At 38.8% G+C, this 16,719-nt stretch overlaps 1 protein-coding gene across 1 annotated transcript in view; it reads right to left on the bottom strand.

Annotated features, from left to right (window-relative positions):
• Window positions 1-16,719, bottom strand: part of PTPRD (protein tyrosine phosphatase receptor type D) — a 1,248,962-nt gene that overhangs the window by 668,770 nt on the left and 563,473 nt on the right. The window lies entirely within an intron of this gene.

Here is a 16,719-nt window from a genome sequence, read left to right as displayed (position 1 = left end):
AATTAGTACAGAGATTATCCCTTTGTGAATACCTCTAATAGTATTTTGACTAGTAATTTCTATCCTTGTCTTCTGAATGATATTCTTACCACTGCTACCAATTTGCATATAGATTCTGGCACTTTTCAATAAAAATGATAATTTCTGCATGACTTTCTCCTTGAAACAGCTGACATTTGAAAATATTTGTTGACAAATTTCATTGTATGAAGACTCTAAAGCCTGAAACTCTTTCATTATCTATTTAATGTATTATCCTTTCATTACAGCTGCACAACTTGTTATTCATATGTTAATACAATGAAAAGGAGAAAAAGTAGAAGAGCAGTACATGGGATATGCTGTTCTGTCCTCCAACAAGTGTGTACAGACTGGTTTTCTGCTGCTTTAGCTCAGGGGGAACAGTCAAGGGTCAGAGGTTGGAAGTGTTTACTGTAATGGCTATTCTACTGTCTTCGGTTATCGCTATGTGGCTGTTGAATTTTGATCACAGGTTTCCCTTTGAGATTCTTGTCAACTGCTGCTTAAAGTGGGATGCCTGCAGGAGTGCCTGCAGGAGTGTCAACAATGTCAAAAAGAGAGGTGCAACGAGATGACAGAAGCCTGCTTTCTTTTATTTACTTAAATAAATTTATTTACTTAAATAAACTTAAATCATATGCATTGCACACAGAGGTGGTATTCATCAGGTTCTGACCCGTTCTGGAGACCTGGAGTGGAAATTTTGAGTAGTTCAGAGAACCGGCAAAGACCACCTCTGACTGGCTCCGCCCCTATCTATTATCTGCCTCCTGAGTCCCAGCTGATTGGCTGGGTCTTCTTTCGTTGCCCTGCACAAGAGAACCGATCTGGAAAGCAGGTTAGTGGGGTGAGGGAAGGAATGGGATTTTACAGTAACCTTCCCCTAGGAGTGGGGTGGGAATGGAGATTTTACAATATCCTTTCCCTGCCATGCCCACCAAGCCACGCCACACCCACAGAGCCGCTAGTAAAAAATTTTGAATCCCACTACTGCTCCATGCCCTTGGATTGAGTGTTTTGCCAGTGAGCTATACAAGAATTGGAAAATACGTACACTATTATAATGAATGGACTAATACAACTTTTCCTGATTCTCTTTATAGGAATTGGACTCCAACTCCCAGGATCGCTAAGAAAAATTCCTATGATGAATGACAGTATTGTAGTTTGAAGTACAGACAGGGGAGTAACACACACACACACACACACACACACACACGCCTTGAACATATATACAAAGAAAGGTTTCTTGTTTACTTTTCTGTTTTGCCAAAAAAGTAAGACAGGGAACCCATTTTTATGTGGCTTAGACATGAGTAACTACCATTAGCATCAGAATACTCCTTAAACAACTGTCAAGAAATATAAATGCATTATTTGGTAATAGAATAGTATATCATGAATGCATCTAAGCACCTCTCAGAGCAATGCCCTGGTAGCCTGTTTGTCAAGTCCTCAAGTTTCAATCAATCTAGTAGCATGGACAAATAGCCTTGCTCCCTTCTCCTCCCTTTGCCCTGTACTTCCAGCCTCCAACCCATACATTAATGTCATCATAAAACATGTTCACACCCCCACCATTGTACAGCACACTCAAGCAATTTTTGTTAATGGCTGCCTGTCAAGTAACTTCATAATAGTAAGGGAGTAGTGCATTAGAGGGGGGAAAATTAGTACGGCTCAGTACTGTACCCCCACTCCCAAATCAATGAATACGAGAAGAGCTGTAGAAACAATCATTTGCTTAGACAAATGAGAAATGCCACAAAAGGAGAGGTTAGTGGCACAAATCAATGCTCTGAAATATTCACTTAGTGTGTGTGTATGTGTAATTTACATGTGAAGATCTACATGACAGAGCATTGTCCATAAGTAGGATTTGCCTAAATTCACAGGGTAGTTTCTTTACCTTGAAATAGAAATGAAATCATCTGTAACCAGGTTCGCCTCTGAGCCTTTGCAACCTCATATGATGCAGGCGGCAAAGAGATATGTGAGTGAAGTCTCTTTGATTTGTGTGCTCGAATGCAGGTTTAGACAAGTTGTGAATTTGATGACAGCAACCGGCAAATGGAAGAAGCTATTAATCCTTTTCCTCGTGGGTCATTTTACAATCAAAAATGCAATTGGGGTTTTGAGATTTATAGGGGCTTTTTTCTTCTCCCCACTGTGGCTGGAAAAGCAGCTGAGCGCTGTGGAATTTAATGTAAAAAAATGGTTCATTTTTTTACTTTGTCATTAATGCTGTGATTAAATTTGCAGGTCCCTCAACCTGAGCTTCATACAGCTCTTGGCTTTGTTTGAACCACTTTCTTCTTCATCCAGGGATTTTTCACATAGTGTGTTTAGGCAAGAGATATATATATATCAGGATCTCTCCAGATTCTTCACAGAATTAAAGCTGAGCTTTATCTTGCCTGGGGTTAGGAGGCCCACTTTCAGTTGGATATTTCATAGTTCTTTTTGAATCAAATAAGGAGGATGTTAGTATGGATTTTGTCTTATCTGATGCAGACATACGTGCTGACACCCAGTATTTGTCATATATGTCATAGTTGCTCATGACAGTGTTAGAATCTATATTCACTAAATATTCTGTGTTAATACAGTTTATTGCTTTATATAAGTTTGTATCAAGTCATTTCTCAGTAAGTTAGAAATCAAGTATCCAACTGAATGATTTGAGGGGGGGGAAATGCATATCAATTTGCTATCGACTGGAAATATGGAAGTATCTAACAAAATTAGGCCTCCTAACTTTACAAGTGCCTTTAATGTTCCTCAAGCCAAACCATGTAATGCAGGGGTATCCAATTCAATTTCATTGAGGGTTGTGTTTGACCTTGGGGGGGCTGAGGGGGGGAGCATGGCTGGTATGACCAGCATGACATCACCTGTGTCGGGAGGTGTCTGTGGTGGGCCCAAGCTCCATTTTCACTCGCAGAGGCACTGAGAGCCAGTCCTTCGCTGCTTTCAGGGTGGCCCCGTGGGCCAGATCTAAACACCCCATGGGCCAGATCCAGCCCTCAGGCCTTGAGTTTGACACCCGTGGTGTAATGTATTAGCATTCCACTATGTGACCCAATTCAACCTAATTTATATTCATTACTATTAAATTATATATAAAGAAGAGGATTGTATGTAGGCAAGATAAATACAGAGAAGTTGGGAAATTTAACAGACATTTGCTAAAAGAATACAGATATTTCTTAAAATTCAGGAGGAAAAGGCAGATGTTTCCTAAAATGCAAGGGGGGGGGGGATTCTTGGAAGAATAGAAAGAAACCATTAAATCCTGGAAAAAGAGAATAAGAACGCTATAGCTGTTTTCTTTTCCTGAACCTAAGATTAAATATTTAATCAAATCAATCTAACTGTATAGACAAAACAAAGTTCCTATTGCAGAGTTTTCCAACCTCAGCAACTTCCAAATGTGTGGACTTCAACTCCCAGAATTCCCCAGGCAGCATGGAAACTGGAGTCCATACATCTTAAAGTTGCTGAGGTGAATAAATTGTCCTGTACAGATATAGTAAAGGGATTTCATTTTAACAGTCCTTTTGCAAGGGGTTAAGTTTCTGGGGGGAGTGAAACAACTAAGTGGATTTTTTGACTGTGAAATTTAGAGGTGGAACATGAAGCTGTATCTCTCCTTTGGGCTATAAGTGTCTCTGGGGCAATGTACCAATGTGGGGAATAAAAACTAAAGAAAAAGGACAGAAAGCAAAGTAAAACTACTTCAGCATGATTTGACCTACAGAGTGAAGCAAAAGTTATGTGTAAGGCTTCTTTTTGGTTTTTAATTATTTATCTGAAGGTAGGACAGGTCATTAATTTGATTTAGGATTTAGGGTTGCTGTGAGTCTTAAGTGCAATTTTTTTTAAAAAAGGAATAAGCTAAAGGTAAAGGAGTCCATGCAGATTTTATTCCTCTAGTCGTTGCTGATTATAGGGATGGTGTATATCTCCATTTCAAGGCCATTGAGCCAAGTTGTCTGAAGACATTTCCATGATCATATGCACAGCATGACATCACAGAGCGCTGTTATCTTCCCACTGTAGTGATACCTATTTATCTACTCGCATTTGCATGCTTTCAAACTGCTAGGTTGGCAGGAGCTGGGGCCAGGACAGGATTTCACCCTGTCACGTGGTACTCAGGTCTCAAACCTGGGCTGCCAGCTTTCCAATGAAAAGTCCAGCATCTTAATCACTTAGACACCACACTGTCCTTAATTCTTTAAAGAATATGAAATGTCTTCAAAAATGTGCTTCAGAGAAATAGTCGCCACCAGGAGGCCTGAGCAAAGATGAGCTGCTTTAATGAACAGGAGAGAGATGCTATGCCTAGGTGAAATCTATTACATTTCTGACCAGTTTCAAATGATGAACAGATTATTAATGTATCCATACATTAAAACTGGAGTCCCATTATGGCTACAGCAGCTAGACCAGGAGTGTCAAACTCAAAGCCCTGGGCCAAATGTGACCCGCAGGGTGCTTAAATCCAACCCACGTGTCCAGCTTGGAATTATGAAAGGACCGTCCCGTGGTGCCTCTGGTGGCCAAAATGGGCTCCCCGCGCCTCGTTTTCACCCTCTATGGCTTCCTGCAGCACTCTACCAGCCAAAAGCAATCCAAAAATGGCCCCAAAATACCTCCAAAATGGCCTGAAAACAGTCTGAAAACTGGCCGAAAATAGGGCTGAAAATGGCAGGTAGAGTGCTGCAGGAGGCCATGGCTGGTAAAAACAAGGTGTGTGCCTCATTTGGACTGGCGGGGTGCTGCAGGAGGCATCTGTCCTGCCCCACTCCCTCCCCACCCACCCCTCAGAGAACTACAATGTTGATCTGGCCCTCAAAGAAATCCGGTTTGACACCCCTGAGCTAGACATAGAAACAAAACACTTGCATGTATATAGTTATAAGTCTTTAGAAAGCAGAATAAGTAGGACAAATAATGTTCAAAGAGATTCTCAGTCATCCATGTCATGGTTGTCTCAAAGGTGCTTTTTCAAGAGGCAACTGGACTTTCTGGTTTTTCTTTGAAGAAGTTTTGCATCTCATCCAGCGAAACTCATTATCCAGCCAGAGCTGAACAAACTTCTTGGATGAGAAGTGAAACATCTTCTAATAAAAACCAGAAAGTCCAGTTGCCTCTTGAAAAAGCACCTTTGGGTTAGGACAAATAATAAAGTGAAACTAGTAAATACATAGGAACAGGAGTGGGATTCTACCAGTTCACACCTATTCGCTAGAACCGGTTGTTAACATTCTAAACCATTCGGAGAAGCGATTGTTAGAAGAAATTACTGTTCTAATCCTGTAAGGAAGGCAGGAAGGAAACATTCTGGTGTTGCTTACAGAAACTGCCTCTCTGTTAACCCTTATTACATTCTTGGCCAGACTAGACTTCCTGTCTCAGGAACTTCTCTGAAGTTTTTTTCCCCTCCTTTGCTGGTACTTTGCTTGTGTGGAGTGACCATTCAAAGTTACATTGGCACTGAAAAAAGTGACTTATGACCATTTTTCACACTTACAACTGTTGCAGCATCCCCACAGCCAGGTGAGGAGATGCATGCCTCGGTGTGAGTGATATTGAGTTGGCCATGGCCAGCCAATAATATGACCACCAAGCCATGTCCACCCAGTCACATGACCACCAAGCTACACCCACCACCTAAGCCATGCCCACAGAACCGGTTGTTAAAATTTTTGAATCCCACTCCTTCATAGGAAGCTATTAACTTGTAGCTCCTAAGAGCTTCATTTTATTCAAATTTCTGGGAAAATGGAAATACAATAACTGGAAACACAGTGTAAATGATGTATATATAAATGACAAAAAGGCTAAACTATTTAGAAATTTCTATAGTCTGCTTGAGGGCTGTCAGAAGCCCAATTGAAATGCAGGCTACACCTTTTCAAAAATGTTTGCACAATGTTTGAAACTGGATTGAATGGCTGATTATTTATATAGGGCAAGAACTGTATTGAAGACAAACATGCTTCTAGAAAAAATACACTAAAATGCATTAAATTAGCACTAAAATAAGTAACATACTGATAAATAAAGATTAATGGGTGAACAAATGGAAGCATCTTATGGCACTTTGCTTTTACATATGATAACAGCAATGAGACTTTTGTATGCAAAAAGTTAGAGAAATCATAAATGCCTATAATAAAAGAATGGATGAGGAAGCTGATCAAATTGGCAGCAATGACAAAATTGACAGCTTTGATAAAAGAAAAGACTTTGCCTAATTTTGTTTCTACTTGGAAAACACTTTTGGTTTTTTCTTCAAGAAACTGAAAGAAATTAAATGTTTGGCATTTAATAATTAGGATTATATTGGGTCATTGAAAAAATGTTAAGTAATCGTTAACCATAGAGTAAGTGTTTGATGTATTTTTCAAATTGATATCTGTACCAAGGGAAATTGTAAGTCATTCTTTTTTTCTATTTCCTTTAATTTTCCTTTTTTTCTTTTTGCACTTCTATCAACTTTTCTTCATACTTTTTTTTCTTCGAGTCTTTTATCTGTTTATTTTTTTTATTTTCTGCCTTTGAAAGTGATTTTTTAAAAAAAGGAAAGAAAGAAAGAAGTGCACAAAATGTAGATGCAAATGCAAATGAATTTGAATGTAAAAATGTGTCCTGATACAAAGTAATGTAGCCTTTGCTGTTCCACAGAAGCCATTTCTGGGTCTGACAGTTGGTTTCCCCAAAACCTTCTATCAAGAAGGATCTCTTTCAAATCTCAGGGAATTAATTTCATCAAACCTTCTCATAAGCTATCTACTAGTCAGGGCAACCTCCTCCTTTGGAATCTAATAAAAAAATCCCACCTACAATTCTAAGCTTTTTACAGCTTTAAAGATCTCACTAGAGGGCAGTTATAAAGACACAAGAAAGATATAATACAGTACACTAATACTTCAATCAATACTAAAATATGGATTTCAATAGTAATGAATTTCCCATTCTATCTTATCCTTGTCACAATACACTAAGTAGTACATATTATAAAAAAAAAAAAAAAACAGTACATATTCAAGGATTCCAAGTCTACCAACAAATTACGTTCACTCTAAAAATATTTCTGCATTGTATATTCTCTCATTCTCTCCCTGGCCTTTTCACTCTTCCACCAGGACCTCAATCCATTCATCTGAGCAACCATCTTATTCAGTCCCTCACAGCTCGCCTACTAACCAAGTGGCCAATAACTTCACTTGTGAAAACCTGTCAGCTTCTCTCCATCCATTTTGGCCAATGGATGCTCATGAATTCTTGCACCCTCTCCCAAGAATGAGGAAAAAAAATACGTTGTTCTTCTTTGATGTTAGGCTTTTGGCCGCTACTTAAAACTGAAAAAAACAAAATCCTTCTTGAAGTAGGATTGTCCTTTAAATCCTTTTAGTAAGGATTTATTAAGGTGGGATGTCTTGCCGCAATTCTGGCAATGGAACTATTTTCTGCCTATCACCAACACGTCTCTCAATGCACAGTTCAGTAGATCTATCCTTGGGTTTGTTTTGAATGCTTCTCTGTGGACTGCAAACTGATGGGTCTCTTTACTGATAGCAATAACAATAACATTTAGGCTTATATACCTCCCCATAGCAGTTTACACTACAGCGCTCTCTGGCAGTTTACAATGTAGAAGCATTTTTTTGTATATTGCCCCCAACAAACTGGTCCCTAATTTTACCAACTTCAGAAGGATGGAAGGCAGAGTCAACCTTGAGCTCCATCAGGATCAAATTCCAGGCTGTGGGCAGAGTTTGCTTGCAATACAGTAGCGTCTTGGATTGCAACCATAATCCATTCCTGGACTCTGGTCACAACCTGATTTGGTTGTGACTGGAAGCATGACTGACTGCGCATACGTGCAGTTAAAAAAAAAATGGCGCCGAAGGCAAAATTGGTATGGAAAGGGGTTCTTTCCACACCAATTTTGTTTGCCACCCGATTTTTTTAATTGTGACCCGATTCAAAATCGGATTGATTTTTTGTTCACCACCCAATTCAGTCACAAACAGGAGTATTTGCAACCCGAGTTTCCACTGTACTGCATTTTAACCATTGGGCCAGCAGGTGCTTTAACTAGTGATAACAAAGCACATAGTAGGGAGCCAATTATATTAACATTTTCTCAATTCTAATCAGTTGAACCTTAACCTAACTTAATCAGTGACCTTTAGATTTGCTTAAGACTAATATTTCTACCAGAAAACTTGGAAGATTTCTTCATTCTTCTGGTGGTTCCTCCTCCAGTTTCTCATCTTCTCTCACATGCTTAAACCATCTTCTCCTGAAATAACTCTACCATTCTCCATGACCTCCTTGGGCTCATTAAATTGATATTAACCAATCCTAGCTGATTTTTTTTTAATGATTAAGTGGGTTAGAACTTGAGAGAGAGATCAAGACTGACTGAGTGACTAAATAAATAAATAAATAAAGGATCAAAATAATGGCAAGCAGATAAAACTATATGTATAATATGTCTCTAAAATCAAGGTTAAGTCAAAGTAGATATTACTTTTTTTCCCCTTTGTATTCTTGACTTAAGAAAAACATGAAGCAATAAGTATATTTTAACCGGAGTCTGGAGTCTTATGTTGAATATATTGGATGCACTAGGACTTATTTCTGAGCAAACATAAAAATGTCTTTATTGTACAGATCTTGAGATAAAATTAAATTGGGAAATAAAAAGCCTGCAGGATTCCTCTCTGGTTCTGATAACAATGCTGGTATAGACTTAACTCCCTTTGGCCAAGACATTGTTTGTTTCCATTTTTGACAGATAAAAGTTCAAATAACTGGAATCTCTGATGCTAAGCAAGCATTCCTAATTCCTAATTCTAGGCCATAGGTAACATGGCTTGTACATCATAAACGAAACTGCAATTTTTGCATTATTAGAATGACTGCATAAAATCGTGTAGATTGTGATTGTTGGAAAGGAGACAGGCCAAGTGTTTATGAGAAGATAGGACTAAGTCTCACAGAAACTAATAAAACAGCTCACTAATGTAGACTCCACTTTTACAATGGGATGTAAGTTTGGGAATAATTCTGCAGTCCTTTGAACTTGGTTGTTAATGTCTTTCTATGGAATAGGATTCAAGAATGTGTACTGTAAAACTGGAAGGTACAGACAAAAAGTGTAGCCCTATCAGACCTTGAATTTTAGTGATTTGCTTTAACACTAGGGATCTAAAAGTCGAAATAATTCTTGTTTTAATTAAATAAGCTTTAAAACATCTCGGTGATAAATGTAAGTCTTCATAGTATAAGAAAAACACACTTATTATAATGTTATAGCCAAGACTGTGTTAAATATGTATTGCTCAGCTTGACACTTTAGTTTGTTGAAGTGTCATATTGATTTTGAAATAAATAGTGTTATATGAAGATTTGCTGAAGGGCAATTTTGTAACTAACTTTGCAGCTGTTTCTTAGGAGCTTTCTTCTTTTTTAAAAAAATGAAATTAAAATGAAATCTCATAGTTAAAACCTCATGGCTCCGCTTGAGGGTAAAAACATTAAGTATGTTTACAGTTTTGCAAGGCTGGTGTCATCTATAGAATTGCTGCTTCTTGTTCTATTGACTAGCAAAGCTGCTTTAAAACTTGGTGAGGAGCTATCTTCAAATACATTTCAAAGAATCAATATAACTCAATCCATTGTATTTGCTGTGGCACTGCTAGGAAAGGAAGACAGCCAAAAGCGATACCTAAAATGCCACTTTTTGATTTACTAGCAATAGAATTCTCCCTCGCTTTCTCTTTCTCTCTCTCTCTCTCCCCCTCTCCCCCTCTCTCCCCTTCTCTCGATCCCTCCTCCCCTCCCCTCTCTCTCTCACACACCTCTCTCTCTTTCTCATCTCTTTCATCTATCTATCTATCTATCTATCTATCTATCTATCTATCTATCTATCTATCTATCTATCATCTATCTATCATCTATCTATCTATCTATCATCATCTATTGTCTAACAATCCTACAGAAAACCCAGTTGAAATTAGTGAGTTACCCTTTGAAAAAAGTATAAAAGATTTCACTCAGGACAGTTTTCAGGTCTAGAAAATGTGGGTAGATTCATTACATTAATTATTTAGATAAATCAATATATTTCCCCATAACTGAGCTGACAGCAACTATTGATAGCCATGGTCAAGGTGAATAGACAACATGGTCTGCTAAACGTTTAGTAACTTTCCTATTCCTAATATATTTCATATACATTTAATTCTATAGATGATATACTTTCTTCCAAGCCAGCCAATCACCATAGACACATCCAAATAAGACAATGTGAAGTCCATGTAATTAAAATGCTTCGATTCATATATCCCATTCATTGTAATAGAGTAAATATTTATATTATAATAGGATTTCAAAAAAATATCTGACAGTTTAGTGATGTAAAAAGACAAATGTCCCTTACACATCAAACTGCTTTTAGCGAATAGCTCAGTGGTGTCAGCTTAATAGATTAATGTATTTGTTTTTATTCAGTATCATTTATATGTCACAGTAAATTCACATACCTCTTTTTGTCCAGCTCTTTGTTAATATGAATATTTAACAGAAATATAACTAAAGGTTACAATAATTACATGTGGACATTAATTTAAATAGTTATTAAAATAAATGCTTACATGTAATATTCATACTATTTTCTACATGTGTTTTATTTTTCAAAATATTTTATTTTTTCTTTAAACTATATACTGATTTTTTAAAAAGTAAAAAATGTGTCAGAATAATTTGGAAGGCTATGAGGCAATGAACTACTCATTCCTAACTTTTAGCCTGGAAAATGCCAAGCAAATAAATTCAGACTGCAATATGAATGGTTATTCACACAGTCTAAGACTTCAAGGAACTCTAATCTTGATTACATTTGTTTAAGCTATGAAAGTGCTATAAAATGCATATGTGGAGCTATGGGTTTAAGTTTTTGATATCAAATTAGACATTATCCACGAACATCCTACCATACCACCACACTGAAAATATTACTGATTATGCTTTTTAAACCGAAATTCTTAACACATTAGCTACTTACAAACTATCAGTTCCATGTGTTTTTTTAAAAAAAATCAATTATTTAGTCCTTTGCAAATGTTTTTCTGATAATTTTTTAATGTAAAAGGAAGCTTTATGGAAAAAGAAAATCATTCTTTTAAGAGTAAATTGGCTGCCAAGGAAAAAATATATAAGAATAGCACTACCAACCTAAGTTTTTCTTTGTGTTTTTTTTCCTCCTTGATTCTTCACTCAAAATGCTATGGCCCTACACAAACTTACAAGATTTGATCTGCCATGAATATAGAAATTCTACGGCTATGCATTATGGGTGATGAAATAGTTGCACATCCACTGTGCAAATGCTGCAAACAATTTCCTATAGGAAAATCTCCAAAATTCAGCACATTTTCAGGGTCAAAGGAACAGGCTATTAACTGCAGAAGCTACACCTGCCCTGATGTTTGCTTTTTCTATTTATATACAGCTGACAAGAGACAGATGCAGAAAACAGAAAATGTAAAATACAAGCATAAATTTTCATTGCACCCCTGGAAGCACATACATATGTGCCGTGTAAAATTTAATGACTGTGCTAAATACATACGCTTTAGAGAACACTCCACCACCTGCCTACTGACAAATAGTGAAGATCCATCCTGCTTTCCCTGGAATTATAGTGTTTGGGAGGAGAACACAAGAATACTCTCTCATTTCAATAAAATCAGACATATTTATTTGTACATGAATAATGGCACCAAATTAATATGGCATCGTAGCATTTAGGGGCCTTGTACATGCAAGCTAGATGAATAGGCATGTACATATGTAATCTATAAACTAGAAGCAGCTTTGTGCTGATGATATCTCTGCTTTGTTTTGCTTAATAAAGGGAGAGGTTAAAACAGAACTATATATAATTCACAAGTAAAGAATTCTCCAGTATAGTCCTGAAGAAAATTATAAGAGTGGTAATAACACTGGACATTTCTAATAACAATGTCTGAGGTATTGCTTGGTTTTTAGGCTATGATGAGGGCAAAGTGTTAGCAGCAGATCTTATGAGCTCCTTGTCCCCTGTTCCTATTTGCTTAATGGCAATATGGACTCTATTACTAGCATGGTGTAAATAGAGTAGTGTTTTTCAGCCTTGGGAACTTTAAGATATGTGGACTTCAACTTCCAGAATTCCCCAGTGAGCATGGTTGAAGTCAACACATCTTAATAGAAGAGAATAGAATTCTTTATATATATTCCAGCCCTACACAGAATCCATCACCTCACACGTACAAAATTCTTTCCACTGCAAAGAAAGAATAAAGAAACAAAACCTAAAATCCAGCGACCTACTCGTGTGCTTCGATGTCATATCCCTCTTCACCCAAGTACCTATTAAAGAAGCCTTGACAGCCATCCAAAACAAATACAACCCCCCTAAGCACATCCTAGATCTGACCAACCACTGCCTAACCAACACATACTTCATATACTATGGACAAAGATACAAACAGATAGAAGAAGAACCTATGGGATCACCCCCCAACCCATCATCGCTAACCTATACATGGAACACTTTGAAACCAATGCTCTAGACAAATCCTAACACAAACACAAACTCTGGCTTAGATATGTACATAACACTTTCATAATTTGGCCACATGGGAAAGAAAAACTGGACAACTTCCTCACACACCTCAAAAGCCTACACCCCAAAATATTCAACATGGAAACAAAAGCCAACAACCAACTTCCCTTCCTGGACATCCTAATTTACAAAAAACCCAATGGCTCCCTAGGGCACACCATCCACTGGAAGAAAACACACACCAACCGCTACTTAAATGCACAATCCCATCACCAACCTGCACAGATCAACTCTGTAGCCAAGACCCTCATCTTCAGAACCAAACGCCTAGCCGAAAAAGACCACCTGAGAACAGAATTTCACACTCTCACTAACATATTAATTTCCAACGTATTCCAAAGAAGCACAATTAACAACCTAATCCTAAGGGAGACACCCCCCAGAAACTGAGACACAACAGGAAAACGGTATCGCCCTCCTCCCCTACATCAAAGACACCACAGATAAAATCAGCAAAATTCTCCACAAACACAATATCAGGAAAGCCTTTGGCACTGACCAAAAAATAGCCAACATCCTAAGAAACCCCAAAGACAAGATCCAGCTAGAAAACCAAGGAGTTTATGAAATACCATGCAACAATTTCCCAGCCACATACATTGGACAAACCAACAGGAGAATAAATGCACACATCGCAGAACACAAGAACACAGTCAGAAAAGAAGAAAATACTTCCTCCCTTTTCCAGCACCTTAAAGCCACAGGACATGAAATTAATTTTGAGGGAACCAAATTAATCTCCAATACTGAACACTTCAACAAGAGAATAATCAGGGAAGCCAATGAAATAGAGAAACACCCCCATAACATGAATAAACACGATGATGCCTCCCGCCTACCAGATATCTGGAAACTAGCCCTTATCAACAAATGAGTCCCAGCCATGAAAACCAACACTGGACCCAAAACTACACATGACACCAACACCATTCTCCCTCACCAGACTCAAACCCAAACCCATCCCATAGACGAAAGACAACCACTGTCCAGAAACCAGACCATGGCTGCATCACCAGCTGCCACACACGCTGATCCCCAAACTAAGCAAATGGACACATGCCATGAACACATACCCAGCCACCCACTCAGAATATCACATCACAGAACTCAGGAGGTTACACCACAAAACCTCAGGATGTTTAAACACAGCCAATGACCCAGGAGATTTCAGCACAAGACCCAGGATGTCAAAACAGTAGAACTCAGAAGGACATTACACAGCCCATTACCCAGGTCATACTGGTGGGGAGGTTGGCTGTGTTGTCATTTCTTGATTGGTTGATGGAGTTGATGTTTGCAGATGGGCTGGATTTTTTATAAGAACATTTGTGGCTGAGGTATTGGCTGTGTGTCTATCAGCCTCCTGTGTTGTAACGACCTGAGTAATGGGCTGTGTGTTGACCTTCTGAGTTCTATTGTTTTGACCTCCAATACTGAACACTTCAACAAGAGAATAATCAGGGAAGACATCAAAATAGAAAAAAAAAACCATAATATGAATAAATGGGATGATACCTCCCACCTACCAGACATCTGGAAACTAGCCCTTATCAACAAAAGAGTCTCAGCCACGAAAACCAACACTGGACCCAAAACAACACATGATGACACCATCAATCTCCCTCACCACTCAAACCCAAACCCACCCCATAGACGAAAGACAACCACCACCCAGAAACCAGACCAGCTGCCACACACTCCAGAGAAGCCATAGAGATAGAAAAACGCCCACACAGCATGAATAAATGAGATGATACCTCCCGCCTACCAGCCATTTGAAAACCAGCCCTCATGAACAAACGAGTACCTAACATGAAGAATGACACCCACGAAGGCCACACAAGATGCTACCACCACACTTCCACGTAGAAAGCAGACTCACACCCACACAGAAGATGAGACACGACCACGGACCAGAAGCCGTACCGCAGCTGCATCACTACCCGCTTCAAATCCCTCTGACCCATACATGAAGCAAACTGATGCCCATGAAGATGTGGCATGACCACGAACATCAATCCAAACAGCAGGATCACAGCTCACCAGCTCAAATCCCCCAGCAACTAAGACTAACCTGAGCGCAACCAAACCCCCACCTGAACAGAACACACCCCCAGCCAATCAGAACACAGCCAACCCCCCAACCAATCAGAACACAGCCAAACCTCCAACCAATGAGAACACACCCCCAGCCAAAACACTAATTACTAGAACCAACACCTGGCAGACAAGACACACATTAAGACTGAACTATGCACCCTGACTAAGGTACTGACAGCCAACGGCTTCCACAAAAGCAAAATCACTGGCTTGATCCACAAAAACAGACTGAGACATAATAGAGACCCAGAAGATGAACAGACCTATGGAACAGCTGTCCTGCCCTACATAAGAGGTACTACAGACAAAATTAGTAAGATACTGCACAGACATCACATCAAGATTGCCTTCAAAACAGACAGAAAAATAGCAGCCATCCTTAGAAACTGACCTGGAAAACCAAGGCTTACACGAAGTCCCCTGTGCATCATGCCCGGCCACATACATTGGACAGACCAATAGAAGAATAAGTACCCGCCTGGATGAACACAAAAATGCAGTCAAAAAGCTGGAACACACTTCCTCACTAGTCCAACACATGGAAGCCACAGGTCAGAGCATCAACTTCAATGGCACCAAAACCCTAGCCACTATAGAAAACCCCAGCCACAGAATCATCAGAGAAGCCATAGAGATTGAAAAAAGACCAGAAAGCATGAATAGAAGAGATGATTCCACCAGACTGTCAATCATTTGTAAGCCTGCACTCTCAAACAAAAAAATCTCCACACCACAAGCCAGGCAAACACCTGGGCACAGACAGATCCCCCCCGATACCTCCAGCTCAAATACACCCCAACCAGGCACCCAGATGAAACCTAGCTTCCTAACTAATGATAGCCGTCCATTTACCCGGAGCCAAGCTGCACTAAAGGCCTCCAATAAAGTAACACAATGTTGCCAGCCAATCAAGATACAAAAAGAGCCAAAAAAACAGACAGAAGATATTAGAAACACCAATCAAGCAGAACACAGCAAACTCCAAGACCAATAAACACAGACCAAGACTCCCAACCAATCAGGATGAAGAAAAAACCATTCTGGCACAGCAATAGGTTGCCCCAAATTTAAATCTGAAACCACTATAAAAGCCTGACTCACAGATGAACACTATACAGAAGCCTGATGATGGCAGATGAGATTCTGCTGAAACGTCGCTACAACTTTAAAAGCACAACTGCTATGACATGGGAAAATACCCGAGCAAAGCCGAATACCATACATGTAAGTACCCGCAAAAACTTAAGAAATTTTATATATATATATATATATATATATATATATATATATATATATATATATATATATATATCAGAAAACAAACAAACAAACATATATATATATATATATATATATATATATATATATATATATATATATATATATATATATATATATATATACATATACATATACATATACATATACATATACATATACATACATATAATGTCTAGACCTATATAATATATATATAGGTCTAGGTGTGTTTGGGTCTTTTCCCATGTAAGATTAAGAGTATCTTGGAAACGTTTCGGCGAGGTTCCACTTGCCATCCTCAGGCTGGTGCTTTCAGCTTCGTGCCAGTGCAAGCAGTGTGTGATCAGAGCTGCTGTCTCTCTATAAATACTGGTGGTGGGGCCTGGTGTGGTGGGCTGGTTGGCTGCGCTGCTGCCTCTTGATTGGTTGATGGAGTTGATGTTGGTATAATGGGCTGTGTGATGACCTTGTGAGTTTTGTTGTGGAGATATCCTGGATCTTGTACTGTAATCTCGTGGGTCGTTTGTTTTGTAGTGATCTTTTTTCATTAGCCGCTCATGTTTTAACGGCTTGGGTAATGGGTTGTGTGATGGGCTTGTGAGTTCTTTTGTTGTGGTATCCTGGGTCCTGAATTGTAATCTCCT

The sequence above is a fragment of the Pseudonaja textilis genome, chromosome 2 (assembly GCF_049901715.1).
Source record: "Pseudonaja textilis isolate UNSWEBS1 chromosome 2, rPseTex1.2, whole genome shotgun sequence".
NCBI classification, from domain to species: domain Eukaryota; kingdom Metazoa; phylum Chordata; class Lepidosauria; order Squamata; family Elapidae; genus Pseudonaja; species Pseudonaja textilis.
The sequence above is the reverse complement of the archived record's forward strand: the minus strand, read 5'-3'. Positions and strand labels throughout refer to the sequence as shown.